The sequence below is a fragment of the Pleurodeles waltl genome, chromosome 1_1 (assembly GCF_031143425.1).
Source record: "Pleurodeles waltl isolate 20211129_DDA chromosome 1_1, aPleWal1.hap1.20221129, whole genome shotgun sequence".
NCBI classification, from domain to species: Eukaryota; Metazoa; Chordata; class Amphibia; order Caudata; family Salamandridae; genus Pleurodeles; species Pleurodeles waltl.
Window position 1 is genome coordinate 32,432,146 of NC_090436.1, and position 15,091 is coordinate 32,447,236.

The following is a 15,091-nucleotide window of genomic DNA, read 5'->3' on the forward strand; positions in this document are numbered from 1 at the left end:
TTGTGTGCCTTTGGCAATGTGATTGTTACTAGTGCTTCTTTGTGGAGATGTCCTCGTGCTTCTGCGCATCAACAACGCACGACCTGAATCAGCGGTAAACGCAGTGGTGTCGTTTTGGAAAGCTGTCCATCATCCTGGTAAAAGGCGGGAATTCCTTTGCCTACTACGAGGGTGGACGGGGCGTGGCTCAGCGGGCGGAGCTTACAGGTGATTCATAAAGGGAGAACCTTCTACTCTGTGTCTCCAGGAGAGGAAGATAGAACCCGCGCGTCACAGTCAGATACAGATTACGCTCCAGTACATCATCAATTCACCTCCAGGAAGGATTCTAGATCTTTTTCTGCTATGGAATCTATGAGCGCACAGCCTTGCTTTATCTTTCCCACGCCCAAGAGTTAGGGAGGCTTGTCCTTTCCAGAAGCTGAGCTTCAACTGGGGCACTTGCTACGTTTATATTTGTAAGTGCTTCCTGTTGAGGTTTAGTTTCTGTAAAATGAGCAGCATGGCCTACCCAACCGGAGAATTTTCTACGAGTAAGTCAGTAAGCGTTACCTAGCATGTTTTCATATGCCCCGTTTATATTGTACACTAAGACTACGTGATGGGCCTCGGGGGAAACGTTTCCAGCAACCTTGTGTGCCTTTGGCAATGTGATTGTTACTAGTGCTTCTTTGTGGAGATGTCATCGTGCTTCTGCGCATCAACAACGCACGACCTGAATCAGCGGTAAACGCAGTGGTGTCGTTTTTGGAAAGCTGTCCATCATCCTGGTAAAAGGCGGGAATTCCTTTGCCTACTACGAGGGTGGACGGGGCGTGGCTCAGCGGGCGGAGCTTACAGGTGATTCATAAAGGGAGAACCTTCTACTCTGTGTCTGCAGGAGAGGAAGATAGAACCCGCGCGTCACAGTCAGATACAGATTACGCTCCAGTACATCATCAATTCACCTCCAGGAAGGATTCTAGATCTTTTGCTGCTATGGAATCTCTGAGCGCACAGCCTTGCTTTATCTTTGCCAAGCCCAAGAGTTAGGGAGGCTTGTCCTTTCCAGAAGCTGAGCTTCAACTGGGGCACCTGCTACGTTTATATTTGTAAGTGCTTCCTGTTGAGGTTTAGTTTCTGTAAAATGAGCATCGTGGCCTACCCAACCGGAGTATTTTCTACGAGTAAGTCAGTAAGCGTTACCTGCATGTTTTATATGACCCGTTTATATTGTACACTAAGACTACGTGATCGACCAAGGGAAAAAACGTCTCCAGCAACCTTGTGTGCCTTTGGCAATGTGATTGTTACTAGTGCATCTTTGTGGAGATGTCCTCGTGCTTCTGCGCATCAACAACGCACGACCTGAATCGGCGGTAAACGCAGTGGTGTCGTTTTGGAAAGCTGTCCATCATCCTAGTAAAAGGCGGGAATTCCTTTGCCTACTACGAGGGTGGACGGGGCGTGGCTCAGTGGGCGGAGCTTACAGGTGATTCATAAAGGGAGAACCTTCTACTCTGTGTCTGCAGGAGAGGAAGATAGAACCCGCGCGTCACAGTCAGATACAGATTATGCTCCAGTACATCATCAATTCACCTCCAGGAAGGATTCTAGATCTTTTGCTGCTATGGAATCTCTGAGCGCACAGCCTTGCTTTATCTTTGCCAAGCCCAAGAGTTAGGGAGGCTTGTCCTTTCCAGAAGCTGAGCTTCAACTGGGGCACCTGCTACGTTTATATTTGTAAGTGCTTCCTGTTGAGGTTTAGTTTCTGTAAAATGAGCATCATGGCCTACCCAACCGGAGAATTTTCTACGAGTAAGTCAGTAAGCGTTACCTAGCATGTTTTCATATGCCCCGTTTATATTGTACACTAAGACTACGTGATGGGCCACGGGGGAAACGTATCCAGCAACCTTGTGTGCCTTTGGCAATGTGATTGTTACTAGTTCGTCTTTGTGGAGATGTCCTCGTGCTTCTGCGCATCAACAACGCACGACCTGAATCGGCGGTAAACGCAGTGGTGTCGTTTTGTAAAGCTGTCCATCATCCTGGTAAAAGGCGGGAATTCCCTTGCCTACTACGAGGGTGGACGGGGCGTGGCTCAGTGGGCGGAGGTTACAGGTGATTCATAAAGGGAGAACCTTCTACTCTGTGTCTGCAGGAGAGGAAGATGGAACCCGCGCGTCACAGTCAGATACAAATTACGCTCCAGTACATCATCAATTCACCTCCAGGAAGGATTCTAGATCTTTTGCTGCTATGGAATCTCTGAGCGCACAGCCTTGCTTTATCTTTGCCAAGCCCAAGAGTTAGGGAGGCTTGTCCTTTCTAGAAGCTGAGCTTCAACTGGGGCACCTGCTACGTTTATATTTGTAAGTGCTTCCTGTTGAGGTTTAGTTTCTGTAAAATGAGCATCATGGCCTACCCAACCGGAGAATTTTCTACGAGTAAGTCAGTAAGCGTTACCTAGCATGTTTTCATATGCCCCGTTTATATTGTACACTAAGACTACGTGATGGGCCACGGGGGAAACGTATCCAGCAACCTTGTGTGCCTTTGGCAATGTGATTGTTACTAGTGCTTCTTTGTGGAGATGTCCTCGTGCTTCTGCACATCAACAACATACGACCTGAATCAGCGGTAAACGCAGTGGTGTCGTTTTGGAAAGCTGTCCATCATCCTGGTAAAAGGCGGGAATTCCTTTGCCTACTACGAGGGTGGACGGGGCGTGGCTCAGCGGGCGGAGCTTACAGGTGATTCATAAAGGGAGAACCTTCTACTCTGTGTCTCCAGGAGAGGAAGATAGAACCCGCGCGTCACAGTCAGATACAGATTACGCTCCAGTACATCATCAATTCACCTCCAGGAAGGATTCTAGATCTTTTTCTGCTATGGAATCTATGAGCGCACAGCCTTGCTTTATCTTTCCCACGCCCAAGAGTTAGGGAGGCTTGTCCTTTCCAGAAGCTGAGCTTCAACTGGGGCACCTGCTACGTTTATATTTGTAAGTGCTTCCTGTTGAGGTTTAGTTTCTGTAAAATGAGCATCATGGCCTACCCAACCGGAGAATTTTCTACGAGTAAGTCAGTAAGCGTTACCTAGCATGTTTTCATATGCCCCGTTTATATTGTACACTAAGACTACGTGATGGGCCTCGGGGGAAACGTTTCCAGCAACCTTGTGTGCCTTTGGCAATGTGATTGTTACTAGTGCTTCTTTGTGGAGATGTCATCGTGCTTCTGCGCATCAACAACGCACGACCTGAATCAGCGGTAAACGCAGTGGTGTCGTTTTTGGAAAGCTGTCCATCATCCTGGTAAAAGGCGGGAATTCCTTTGCCTACTACGAGGGTGGACGGGGCGTGGCTCAGCGGGCGGAGCTTACAGGTGATTCATAAAGGGAGAACCTTCTACTCTGTGTCTCCAGGAGAGGAAGATAGAACCCGCGCGTCACAGTCAGATACAGATTAGTCTCCAGTACATCATCAATTCACCTCCAGGAAGGATTCTAGATTTTTTTCTGCTTTGGAATCTCTGAGCGCACAGCCTTGCTTTATCTTTGCCAAGCCCAAGAGTTCGGGTGGCTTGTCCTTTCCAGAAGCTGAGCTTCAACTGGGGCACCTGCTACGTTTATATTTGTAAGTGCTTCCTGTTGAGGTTTAGTTTCTGTAAAATGAGCATCGTGGCCTACCCAACCCGAGTATTTTCTACGAGTAAGTCAGTAAGCGTTACCTAGCATGTTTTCATATGCACCGTTTATATTGTACACTAAGACTACGTGATGGGCCTCGGGGGAAACGTTTCCAGCAACCTTGTGTGCCTTTGGCAATGTGATTGTTACTAGTGCTTCTTTGTGGAGATGTCCTCGTGCTTCTGCGCATCAACAACGCACGACCTGAATCAGCGGTAAACGCAGTGGTGTCGTTTTGGAAAGCTGTCCATCATCCTGGTAAAAGGCGGGAATTCCTTTGCCTACTACGAGGGTGGACGGGGCGTGGCTCAGCGGGCGGAGCTTACAGGTGATTCATAAAGGGAGAACCTTCTACTCTGTGTCTCCAGGAGAGGAAGATAGAACCCGCGCGTCACAGTCAGATACAGATTACGCTCCAGTACATCATCAATTCACCTCCAGGAAGGATTCTAGATCTTTTTCTGCTATGGAATCTATGAGCGCACAGCCTTGCTTTATCTTTCCCACGCCCAAGAGTTAGGGAGGCTTGTCCTTTCCAGAAGCTGAGCTTCAACTGGGGCACTTGCTACGTTTATATTTGTAAGTGCTTCCTGTTGAGGTTTAGTTTCTGTAAAATGAGCAGCATGGCCTACCCAACCGGAGAATTTTCTACGAGTAAGTCAGTAAGCGTTACCTAGCATGTTTTCATATGCCCCGTTTATATTGTACACTAAGACTACGTGATGGGCCTCGGGGGAAACGTTTCCAGCAACCTTGTGTGCCTTTGGCAATGTGATTGTTACTAGTGCTTCTTTGTGGAGATGTCATCGTGCTTCTGCGCATCAACAACGCACGACCTGAATCAGCGGTAAACGCAGTGGTGTCGTTTTTGGAAAGCTGTCCATCATCCTGGTAAAAGGCGGGAATTCCTTTGCCTACTACGAGGGTGGACGGGGCGTGGCTCAGCGGGCGGAGCTTACAGGTGATTCATAAAGGGAGAACCTTCTACTCTGTGTCTGCAGGAGAGGAAGATAGAACCCGCGCGTCACAGTCAGATACAGATTACGCTCCAGTACATCATCAATTCACCTCCAGGAAGGATTCTAGATCTTTTGCTGCTATGGAATCTCTGAGCGCACAGCCTTGCTTTATCTTTGCCAAGCCCAAGAGTTAGGGAGGCTTGTCCTTTCCAGAAGCTGAGCTTCAACTGGGGCACCTGCTACGTTTATATTTGTAAGTGCTTCCTGTTGAGGTTTAGTTTCTGTAAAATGAGCATCATGGCCTACCCAACCGGAGAATTTTCTACGAGTAAGTCAGTAAGCGTTACCTAGCATGTTTTCATATGCCCCGTTTATATTGTACACTAAGACTACGTGATGGGCCACGGGGGAAACGTATCCAGCAACCTTGTGTGCCTTTGGCAACGTGATTGTTACTAGTGCTTCTTTGTGGAGATGTCCTCGTGCTTCTGCGCATCAACAACGCACAACCTGAATCAGCGGTAAACGCAGTGGTGTCGTTTTGGAAAGCTGTCCATCATCCTGGTAAAAGGCGGGAATTCCTTTGCCTACTACGAGGGTGGACGGGGCGTGGCTCAGCGGGCGGAGCTTACAGGTGATTCATAAAGGGAGAACCTTCTACTCTGTGTCTCCAGGAGAGGAAGATAGAACCCGCGCGTCACAGTCAGATACAGATTACGCTCCAGTACATCATCAATTCACCTCCAGGAAGGATTCTAGATCTTTTTCTGCTATGGAATCTCTGAGCGCACAGCCTTGCTTTATCTTTGCCAAGCCCAAGAGTTCGGGTGGCTTGTCCTTTCCAGAAGCTGAGCTTCAACTGGGGCACCTGCTACGTTTATATTTGTAAGTGCTTCCTGTTGAGGTTTAGTTTCTGTAAAATGAGCATCGTGGCCTACCCAACCCGAGTATTTTCTACGAGTAAGTCAGTTAGCGTTACCTGCATGTTTTATATGCCCCGTTTATATTGTACACTAAGACTACGTGATGGACCAAGGGAAAAAACGTCTCCAGCAACCTTGTGTGCCTTTGGCAATGTGATTGTTACTAGTGCGTCTTTGTGGAGATGTCCTCGTGCTTCTGCGCATCAACAACGCACGACCTGAATCGGCGGTAAACGCAGTGGTGTCGTTTTGGAAAGCTGTCCATCATCCTGGTAAAAGGCGGGAATTCCTTTGCCTACTACGAGGGTGGACGGGGCGTGGCTCAGTGGGCGGAGCTTACAGGTGATTCATAAAGGAGAACCTTCTACTCTGTGTCTGCAGGAGAGGAAGATAGAACCCGCGCGTCACAGTCAGATACAGATTATGCTCCAGTACATCATCAATTCACCTCCAGGAAGGATTCTAGATCTTTTGCTGCTATGGAATCTCTGAGCGCACAGCCTTGCTTTATCTTTGCCAAGCCCAAGAGTTAGGGAGGCTTGTCCTTTCCAGAAGCTGAGCTTCAACTGGGGCACCTGCTACGTTTATATTTGTAAGTGCTTCCTGTTAAGGTTTAGTTTCTGTAAAATGAGCATCATGGCCTACCCAACCAGAGAATTTTCTACGAGTACGTCAGTAAGCGTTACCTAGCATGTTTTCATATGCCCCGTTTATATTGTACACTAAGACTACGTGATGGGCCTCGGGGGAAACGTTTCCAGCAACCTTGTGTGCCTTTGGCAATGTGATTGTTACTAGTGATTCTTTGTGGAGATGTCCTCGTGCTTCTGCGCATCAACAACGCACGACCTGAATCAGCGGTAAACGCAGTGGTGTCGTTTTGGAAAGCTGTCCATCATCCTGGTAAAAGGCGGGAATTCCTTTGCCTACTACGAGGGTGGACGGGGCGTGGCTCAGCGGGCGGAGCTTACAGGTGATTCATAAAGGGAGAACCTTCTACTCTGTGTCTCCAGGAGAGGAAGATAGAACCCGCGCGTCACAGTCAGATACAGATTACGCTCCAGTACATCATCAATTCACCTCCAGGAAGGATTCTAGATCTTTTTCTGCTATGGAATCTATGAGCGCACAGCCTTGCTTTATCTTTCCCACGCCCAAGAGTTAGGGAGGCTTGTCCTTTCCAGAAGCTGAGCTTCAACTGGGGCACCTGCTACGTTTATATTTGTAAGTGCTTCCTGTTGAGGTTTAGTTTCTGTAAAATGAGCATCATGGCCTACCCAACCGGAGAATTTTCTACGAGTAAGTCAGTAAGCGTTACCTAGCATGTTTTCATATGCCCCGTTTATATTGTACACTAAGACTACGTGATGGGCCTCGGGGGAAACGTTTACAGCAACCTTGTGTGCCTTTGGCAATGTGATTGTTACTAGTGCTTCTTTGTGGAGATGTCATCGTGCTTCTGCGCATCAACAACGCACGACCTGAATCAGCGGTAAACGCAGTGGTGTCGTTTTTGGAAAGCTGTCCATCATCCTGGTAAAAGGCGGGAATTCCTTTGCCTACTACGAGGGTGGACGGGGCGTGGCTCAGCGGGCGGAGCTTACAGGTGATTCATAAAGGGAGAACCTTCTACTCTGTGTCTCCAGGAGAGGAAGATAGAACCCGCCCGTCACAGTCAGATACAGATTACGCTCCAGTACATCATCAATTCACCTCCAGGAAGGATTCTAGATTTTTTTCTGCTTTGGAATCTCTGAGCGCACAGCCTTGCTTTATCTTTGCCAAGCCCAAGAGTTCGGGTGGCTTGTCCTTTCCAGAAGCTGAGCTTCAACTGGGGCACCTGCTACGTTTATATTTGTAAGTGCTTCCTGTTGAGGTTTAGTTTCTGTAAAATGAGCATCGTGGCCTACCCAACCCGAGTATTTTCTACGAGTAAGTCAGTAAGCGTTACCTAGCATGTTTTCATATGCACCGTTTATATTGTACACTAAGACTACGTGATGGGCCTCGGGGGAAACGTTTCCAGCAACGTTGTGTGCCTTTGGCAATGTGATTGTTACTAGTGCTTCTTTGTGGAGATGTCCTCGTGCTTCTGCGCATCAACAACGCACGACCTGAATCAGCGGTAAACGCAGTGGTGTCGTTTTGGAAAGCTGTCCATCATCCTGGTAAAAGGCGGGAATTCCTTTGCCTACTACGAGGGTGGACGGGGCGTGGCTCAGCGGGCGGAGCTTACAGGTGATTCATAAAGGGAGAACCTTCTACTCTGTGTCTCCAGGAGAGGAAGATAGAACCCGCGCGTCACAGTCAGATACAGATTACGCTCCAGTACATCATCAATTCACCTCCAGGAAGGATTCTAGATCTTTTTCTGCTATGGAATCTATGAGCGCACAGCCTTGCTTTTTCTTTGCCACGCCCAAGAGTTAGGGAGGCTTGTCCTTTCCAGAAGCTGAGCTTCAACTGGGGCACCTGCTACGTTTATATTTGTAAGTGCTTCCTGTTGAGGTTTAGTTTCTGTAAAATGAGCATCATGGCCTACCCAACCAGAGAATTTTCTACGAGTAAGTCAGTAAGCGTTACCTAGCATGTTTTCATATGCCCCGTTTATATTGTACACTAAGACTACGTGATGGGCCTCGGGGGAAACGTTTCCAGCATCCTTGTGTGCCTTTGGCAATGTGATTGTTACTAGTGCTTCTTTGTGGAGATGTCATCGTGCTTCTGCGCATCAACAACGCACGACCTGAATCAGCGGTAAACGCAGTGGTGTCGTTTTTGGAAAGCTGTCCATCATCCTGGTAAAAGGCGGGAATTCCTTTGCCTACTACGAGGGTGGACGGGGCGTGGCTCAGCGGGCGGAGCTTACAGGTGATTCATAAAGGGAGAACCTTCTACTCTGTGTCTCCAGGAGAGGAAGATGGAACCCGCGCGTCTCAGTCAGATACAGATTACGCTCCAGTACATCATCAATTCACCTCCAGGAAGGATTCTAGATTTTTTTCTGCTTTGGAATCTCTGAGCGCACAGCCTTGCTTTATCTTTGCCAAGCCCAAGAGTTCGGGTGGCTTGTCCTTTCCAGAAGCTGAGCTTCAACTGGGGCACCTGCTACGTTTATATTTGTAAGTGCTTCCTGTTGAGGTTTAGTTTCTGTAAAATGAGCATCGTGGCATACCCAACCCGAGTATTTTCTACGAGTAAGTCAGTAAGCGTTACCTAGCATGTTTTCATATGCACCGTTTATATTGTACACTAAGACTACGTGATGGGCCTCGGGGGAAACGTTTCCAGCAACCTTGTGTGCCTTTGGCAATGTGATTGTTACTAGTGCTTCTTTGTGGAGATGTCATCGTGCTTCTGCGCATCAACAACGCACGACCTGAATCAGCGGTAAACGCAGTGGTGTCGTTTTTGGAAAGCTGTCCATCATCCTGGTAAAAGGCGGGAATTCCTTTGCCTACTACGAGGGTGGACGGGGCGTGGCTCAGCGGGCTGAGCTTACAGGTGATTCATAAAGGGAGAACCTTCTACTCTGTGTCTCCAGGAGAGGAAGATAGAACCCGCGCGTCACAGTCAGATACAGATTACGCTCCAGTACATCATCAATTCACCTCCAGGAAGGATTCTAGATCTTTTGCTGCTATGGAATCTCTGAGCGCACAGCCTTGCTTTATCTTTGCCAAGCCCAAGAGTTAGGGAGGCTTGTCCTTTCCAGAAGCTGAGCTTCAACTGGGGCACCTGCTACGTTTATATTTGTAAGTGCTTCCTGTTGAGGTTTAGTTTCTGTAAAATGAGCATCGTGGCCTACCCAACCGGAGTATTTTCTACGAGTAAGTCAGTAAGCGTTACCTGCATGTTTTATATGACCCGTTTATATTGTACACTAAGACTACGTGATCGACCAAGGGAAAAAACGTCTCCAGCAACCTTGTGTGCCTTTGGCAATGTGATTGTTACTAGTGCGTCTTTGTGGAGATGTCCTCGTGCTTCTGCGCATCAACAACGCACGACCTGAATCGGCGGTAAACGCAGTGGTGTCGTTTTGGAAAGCTGTCCATCATCCTAGTAAAAGGCGGGAATTCCTTTGCCTACTACGAGGGTGGACGGGGCGTGGCTCAGTGGGCGGAGCTTACAGGTGATTCATAAAGGGAGAACCTTCTACTCTGTGTCTGCAGGAGAGGAAGATAGAACCCGCGCGTCACAGTCAGATACAGATTATGCTCCAGTACATCATCAATTCACCTCCAGGAAGGATTCTAGATCTTTTGCTGCTATGGAATCTCTGAGCGCACAGCCTTGCTTTATCTTTGCCAAGCCCAAGAGTTAGGGAGGCTTGTCCTTTCCAGAAGCTGAGCTTCAACTGGGGCACCTGCTACGTTTATATTTGTAAGTGCTTCCTGTTGAGGTTTAGTTTCTGTAAAATGAGCATCATGGCCTACCCAACCGGAGAATTTTCTACGAGTAAGTCAGTAAGCGTTACCTAGCATGTTTTCATATGCCCCGTTTATATTGTACACTAAGACTACGTGATGGGCCACGGGGGAAACGTATCCAGCAACCTTGTGTGCCTTTGGCAATGTGATTGTTACTAGTTCGTCTTTGTGGAGATGTCCTCGTGCTTCTGCGCATCAACAACGCACGACCTGAATCGGCGGTAAACGCAGTGGTGTCGTTTTGTAAAGCTGTCCATCATCCTGGTAAAAGGCGGGAATTCCCTTGCCTACTACGAGGGTGGACGGGGCGTGGCTCAGTGGGCGGAGGTTACAGGTGATTCATAAAGGGAGAACCTTCTACTCTGTGTCTGCAGGAGAGGAAGATGGAACCCGCGCGTCACAGTCAGATACAAATTACGCTCCAGTACATCATCAATTCACCTCCAGGAAGGATTCTAGATCTTTTGCTGCTATGGAATCTCTGAGCGCACAGCCTTACTTTATCTTTGCCAAGCCCAAGAGTTAGGGAGGCTTGTCCTTTCCAGAAGCTGAGCTTCAACTGGGGCACCTGCTACGTTTATATTTGTAAGTGCTTCCTGTTGAGGTTTAGTTTCTGTAAAATGAGCATCATGGCCTACCCAACCGGAGAATTTTCTACGAGTAAGTCAGTAAGCGTTACCTAGCATGTTTTCATATGCCCCGTTTATATTGTACACTAAGACTACGTGATGGGCCACGGGGAAACGTATCCAGCAACCTTGTGTGCCTTTGGCAATGTGATTGTTACTAGTGCGTCTTTGTGGAGATGTCCTCGTGCTTCTGCGCATCAACAACGCACGACCTGAATCAGCGGTAAACGCAGTGGTGTCGTTTTGGAAAGCTGTCCATCATCCTGGTAAAAGGCGGGAATTCCTTTGCCTACTACGAGGGTGGACGGGGCGTGGCTCAGCGGGCGGAGCTTACAGGTGATTCATAAAGGGAGAACCTTCTACTCTGTGTCTCCAGGAGAGGAAGATAGAACCCGCGCGTCACAGTCAGATACAGATTACGCTCCAGTACATCATCAATTCACCTCCAGGAAGGATTCTAGATCTTTTTCTGCTATGGAATCTATGAGCGCACAGCCTTGCTTTATCTTTCCCACGCCCAAGAGTTAGGGAGGCTTGTCCTTTCCAGAAGCTGAGCTTCAACTGGGGCACCTGCTACGTTTATATTTGTAAGAGCTTCCTGTTGAGGTTTAGTTTCAGTAAAATGAGCATCATGGCCTACCCAACCGGAGAATTTTCTACGAGTAAGTCAGTAAGCGTTACCTAGCATGTTTTCATATGCCCCGTTTATATTGTACACTAAGACTACGTGATGGGCCTCGGGGGAAACGTTTACAGCAACCTTGTGTGCCTTTGGCAATGTGATTGTTACTAGTGCTTCTTTGTGGAGATGTCATCGTGCTTCTGCGCATCAACAACGCACGACCTGAATCAGCGGTAAACGCAGTGGTGTCGTTTTTGGAAAGCTGTCCATCATCCTGGTAAAAGGCGGGAATTCCTTTGCCTACTACGAGGGTGGACGGGGCGTGGCTCAGCGGGCGGAGCTTACAGGTGATTCATAAAGGGAGAACCTTCTACTCTGTGTCTCCAGGAGAGGAAGATAGAACCCGCGCGTCACAGTCAGATACAGATTACACTCCAGTACATCATCAATTCACCTCCAGGAAGGATTCTAGATTTTTTTCTGCTTTGGAATCTCTGAGCGCACAGCCTTGCTTTATCTTTGCCAAGCCCAAGAGTTCGGGTGGCTTGTCCTTTCCAGAAGCTGAGCTTCAACTGGGGCACCTGCTACGTTTATATTTGTAAGTGCTTCCTGTTGAGGTTTAGTTTCTGTAAAATGAGCATCGTGGCCTACCCAACCCGAGTATTTTCTACGAGTAAGTCAGGAAGCGTTACCTAGCATGTTTTCATATGCACCGTTTATATTGTACACTAAGACTACGTGATGGGCCTCGGGGGAAACGTTTCCAGCAACCTTGTGTGCCTTTGGCAATGTGATTGTTACTAGTGCTTCTTTGTGGAGATGTCCTCGTGCTTCTGCGCATCAACAACGCACGACCTGAATCAGCGGTAAACGCAGTGGTGTCGTTTTGGAAAGCTGTCCATCATCTGTCACGACTCACGTGCTGCTTGCGCCTGGAATTTGCAGATCTGGTGGCGTGAATCTTCAATGTTCGGCTTTGGCCCAAAAAGGGGCGACTCTTTCTGGTAGCCACGGTGCTGTAGGCAATGGAGACACCAAGAACAGACCGTGCCCTTCAGAAAGTAGCGCCAGAGGGAAAAACCCCTTCCAAGGGGAAAAACCTCCAAACAGGAAAAGTCCTGGAGAAAAACAAGAACAACAAACAGGAATCCAAAAGGAGCAAAAATCAGAAAATACAGAATGCTGAGTCCAAAACCAAAAGGCAAGGAAATCAAGAGCGAAGACACCAACTGAGCAGAAAGTGTTGCAGCGCAAGGAAAGAGGAAAAACACAGCCCTTATATACCAACAAACAGGAAGTGCCCCACAGGAAGTAAAAGGACACCATCTTAGATAGGGAAACAATATATAGAACAGAATAGTAGAGGAACCATAGAGAATAGGGAACAAGGAATGCTGGGAAAGCACAGGAATCTGGGAAGGAGGAAAAGACATAAAGAAAGGCACACAACAGACTGCAAACAGAAGAAAGGACAAAGAAACAAAGAAAAACAGGTAAGAGGGTTCAGAGACCCCTGGGACAGTGAAAGGCAGAAGGAAGAACGAGGCCCCAAGCAAATCTGGGGCCTCGAAACGCGCAGGAGAGGCTGGGGGCGCGCCGCGTCTTAATAACGCGGTGCGCGGCCCGAGCCGAACGCCCGGTCGAAGTCGAGCTCTCGGCTCGCGCCGCACCGCGCGGCTCGACAGTAGGTCCCCCTCCCGAAGGCCCAGGTTTAAGAGGGAATAAACAGTGAAAGCGTTGAGTCAGGAGAGGAGCGTGAACGGAAGAGGCATCTTCCCATGAACATTCACTGAGAGGATAACCCTTCCAATGAATCAGATACTGAAGTCGTTTATGAAAAAGACGAGAGTCACAGATTTCCTGCACTTCATATTCAGGAGCATCATTCACAAGGACAGGAGGTGGACAAGGAAACTGACGTGAGTAAGGATCAGGCACATAAGGTTTAAGCTGAGAAACATGAAAAACCGGATGGATCTTCCATGTATGGGGTAAGTGAAGACGGACAGTGACAGGATTGACCAACTGGAGAATACGGAAAGGCCCATAGTAACGAGGTGTGAACTTGTTTAGAGAGAGACGTGAGGGCAAGAATTTGGAGGAGAGCCAGACTTTATCTTGCAGATGATAATTTGGATTGGTTGTACGTCTCTTGTCTGCAGCCTTCTTCATATACCTCTTGGTATGTAACAAATTAGATCGAATTAGTTTATGGAGTTGGAGAAGGCGTTTGGAGAAATAGTTAATAGCAGGTAGAGGAGAGTTGGATTGTGGAGAAGTAGGGAAAGAGGTAGGATGAAAACCATAGGAACAGAAAAAGGGAGTGACCTTGGAGGCACTATGGACTGAGTTATTGTAGGAAAATTCAGCTAAAGAGAGGTAAGTGCTCCAGTTACTTTGGGTAGAATTGCAAAAGCATCGAAGATATTGCTCTAGTCCTTGGTTCAGACGCTCAGTCTGTCCGTTGGTCTGAGGATGGAACCCTGAAGACAGGGCTCTATTCATATTCAGTGTTTTACAAAAATGCTTCCAAAATCGGGAGATGTACTGAGGTCCTCTATCAGAGATTATGGTATGTGGAAGTCCATGGAGACGGAAGACATGATCTATGAATATTTGACCTAGTTCTTGGGAAGTAGGCAGCTTTTTTAGGCCAGTGAAATGAGCCATCTTTGTGAAAGAATCCACTGTGACCATGATAACCCGGTTTCCTGCTGATGGTGGGAGCGAACACATAAAATCAGTAGAGATAGTATGCCATGGGGCCGATGGAACAGGCAGAGGTTGTAGTAATCCTGCCGGTCTGGTGTGAGGTATTTTGACTTGGGCACATATGGGACAGGCCTGAACGTATCTTTCCACATCCAGTTTCCAGGTAGGCCACCAAAAAAATCGTGAAAGTAATTCTTGTGTGGCTTTGATGCCTCTGTGACCAGCTACAGGGGAATCATGGCACATTTGTAATGCTTTCTTTTGCACCTTGTTTGTAGGGAGGAATATCAGGTCTTGGTAATAAAAATATCCTTGTTTCTTGTACAATAATGGTCTTAGTTCTTCTATGTCATGGTCCGATTGGTTGGCGTATTCTTGTTGTACTTCTTCCAGGAAAGACTGAGCCACTCCAATGATCTTACTGGGTTCTAGAAGATACTGGGATGAGGAAGGAGAACACTCTGGATATCGGCGAGACAGAGCATCAGCCAGAATGTTTTGGGATCCTGGAATATATGTAATATAAAAATCGTACTGACTGAAGAAAAAGGCCCAGCGGGCCTGACGACTATTCTGGCATACAAAATTTCTTAAACATTGTAAATTACGGTGGTCTGTCCTCACCTCAAATGGTTCCTTGGAACCCATCAGAAACTGCCTCCACTCAAGGCAGGCTGTTTTCAGAGCCAATAATTCCCTTTCAAGTACGGAATAATGTTGTTCAGCTGTGGAAAGGATATGAGACAAATAGAAAACAGGATGTTCAAGGCCATCATCCTCTTGTCGTTGGAGTAAGACAGCTCCGATGGCTCTCTCAGAAGCATCAGTTACTACTATAAATTGCTTGGTGGTATCTGGATGTCTTAAGATGGGGGCTTGGGTGAAGGCTCTCTTTAAGCTTTGAAAGGCTGCTTCAGCAGCCTCAGTCCAGACAAATCCCTTCTTTAAATTGTCCTTCTTTAAGGTGTGAGTTATGTGGCTAGTCTGACTGGCAAAGTCTAGAATGAATTGTCGATAGAAGTTTGCGAAACCTAGGAAACATTGTGTTTCTTTTATGGTAGAAGGAGAAGGCCACTCTAGGATAGCTTGTACCTTTTCTTGGTCCATAGCTATGCCGGTGGGACTTAAATGATAGCCCAGA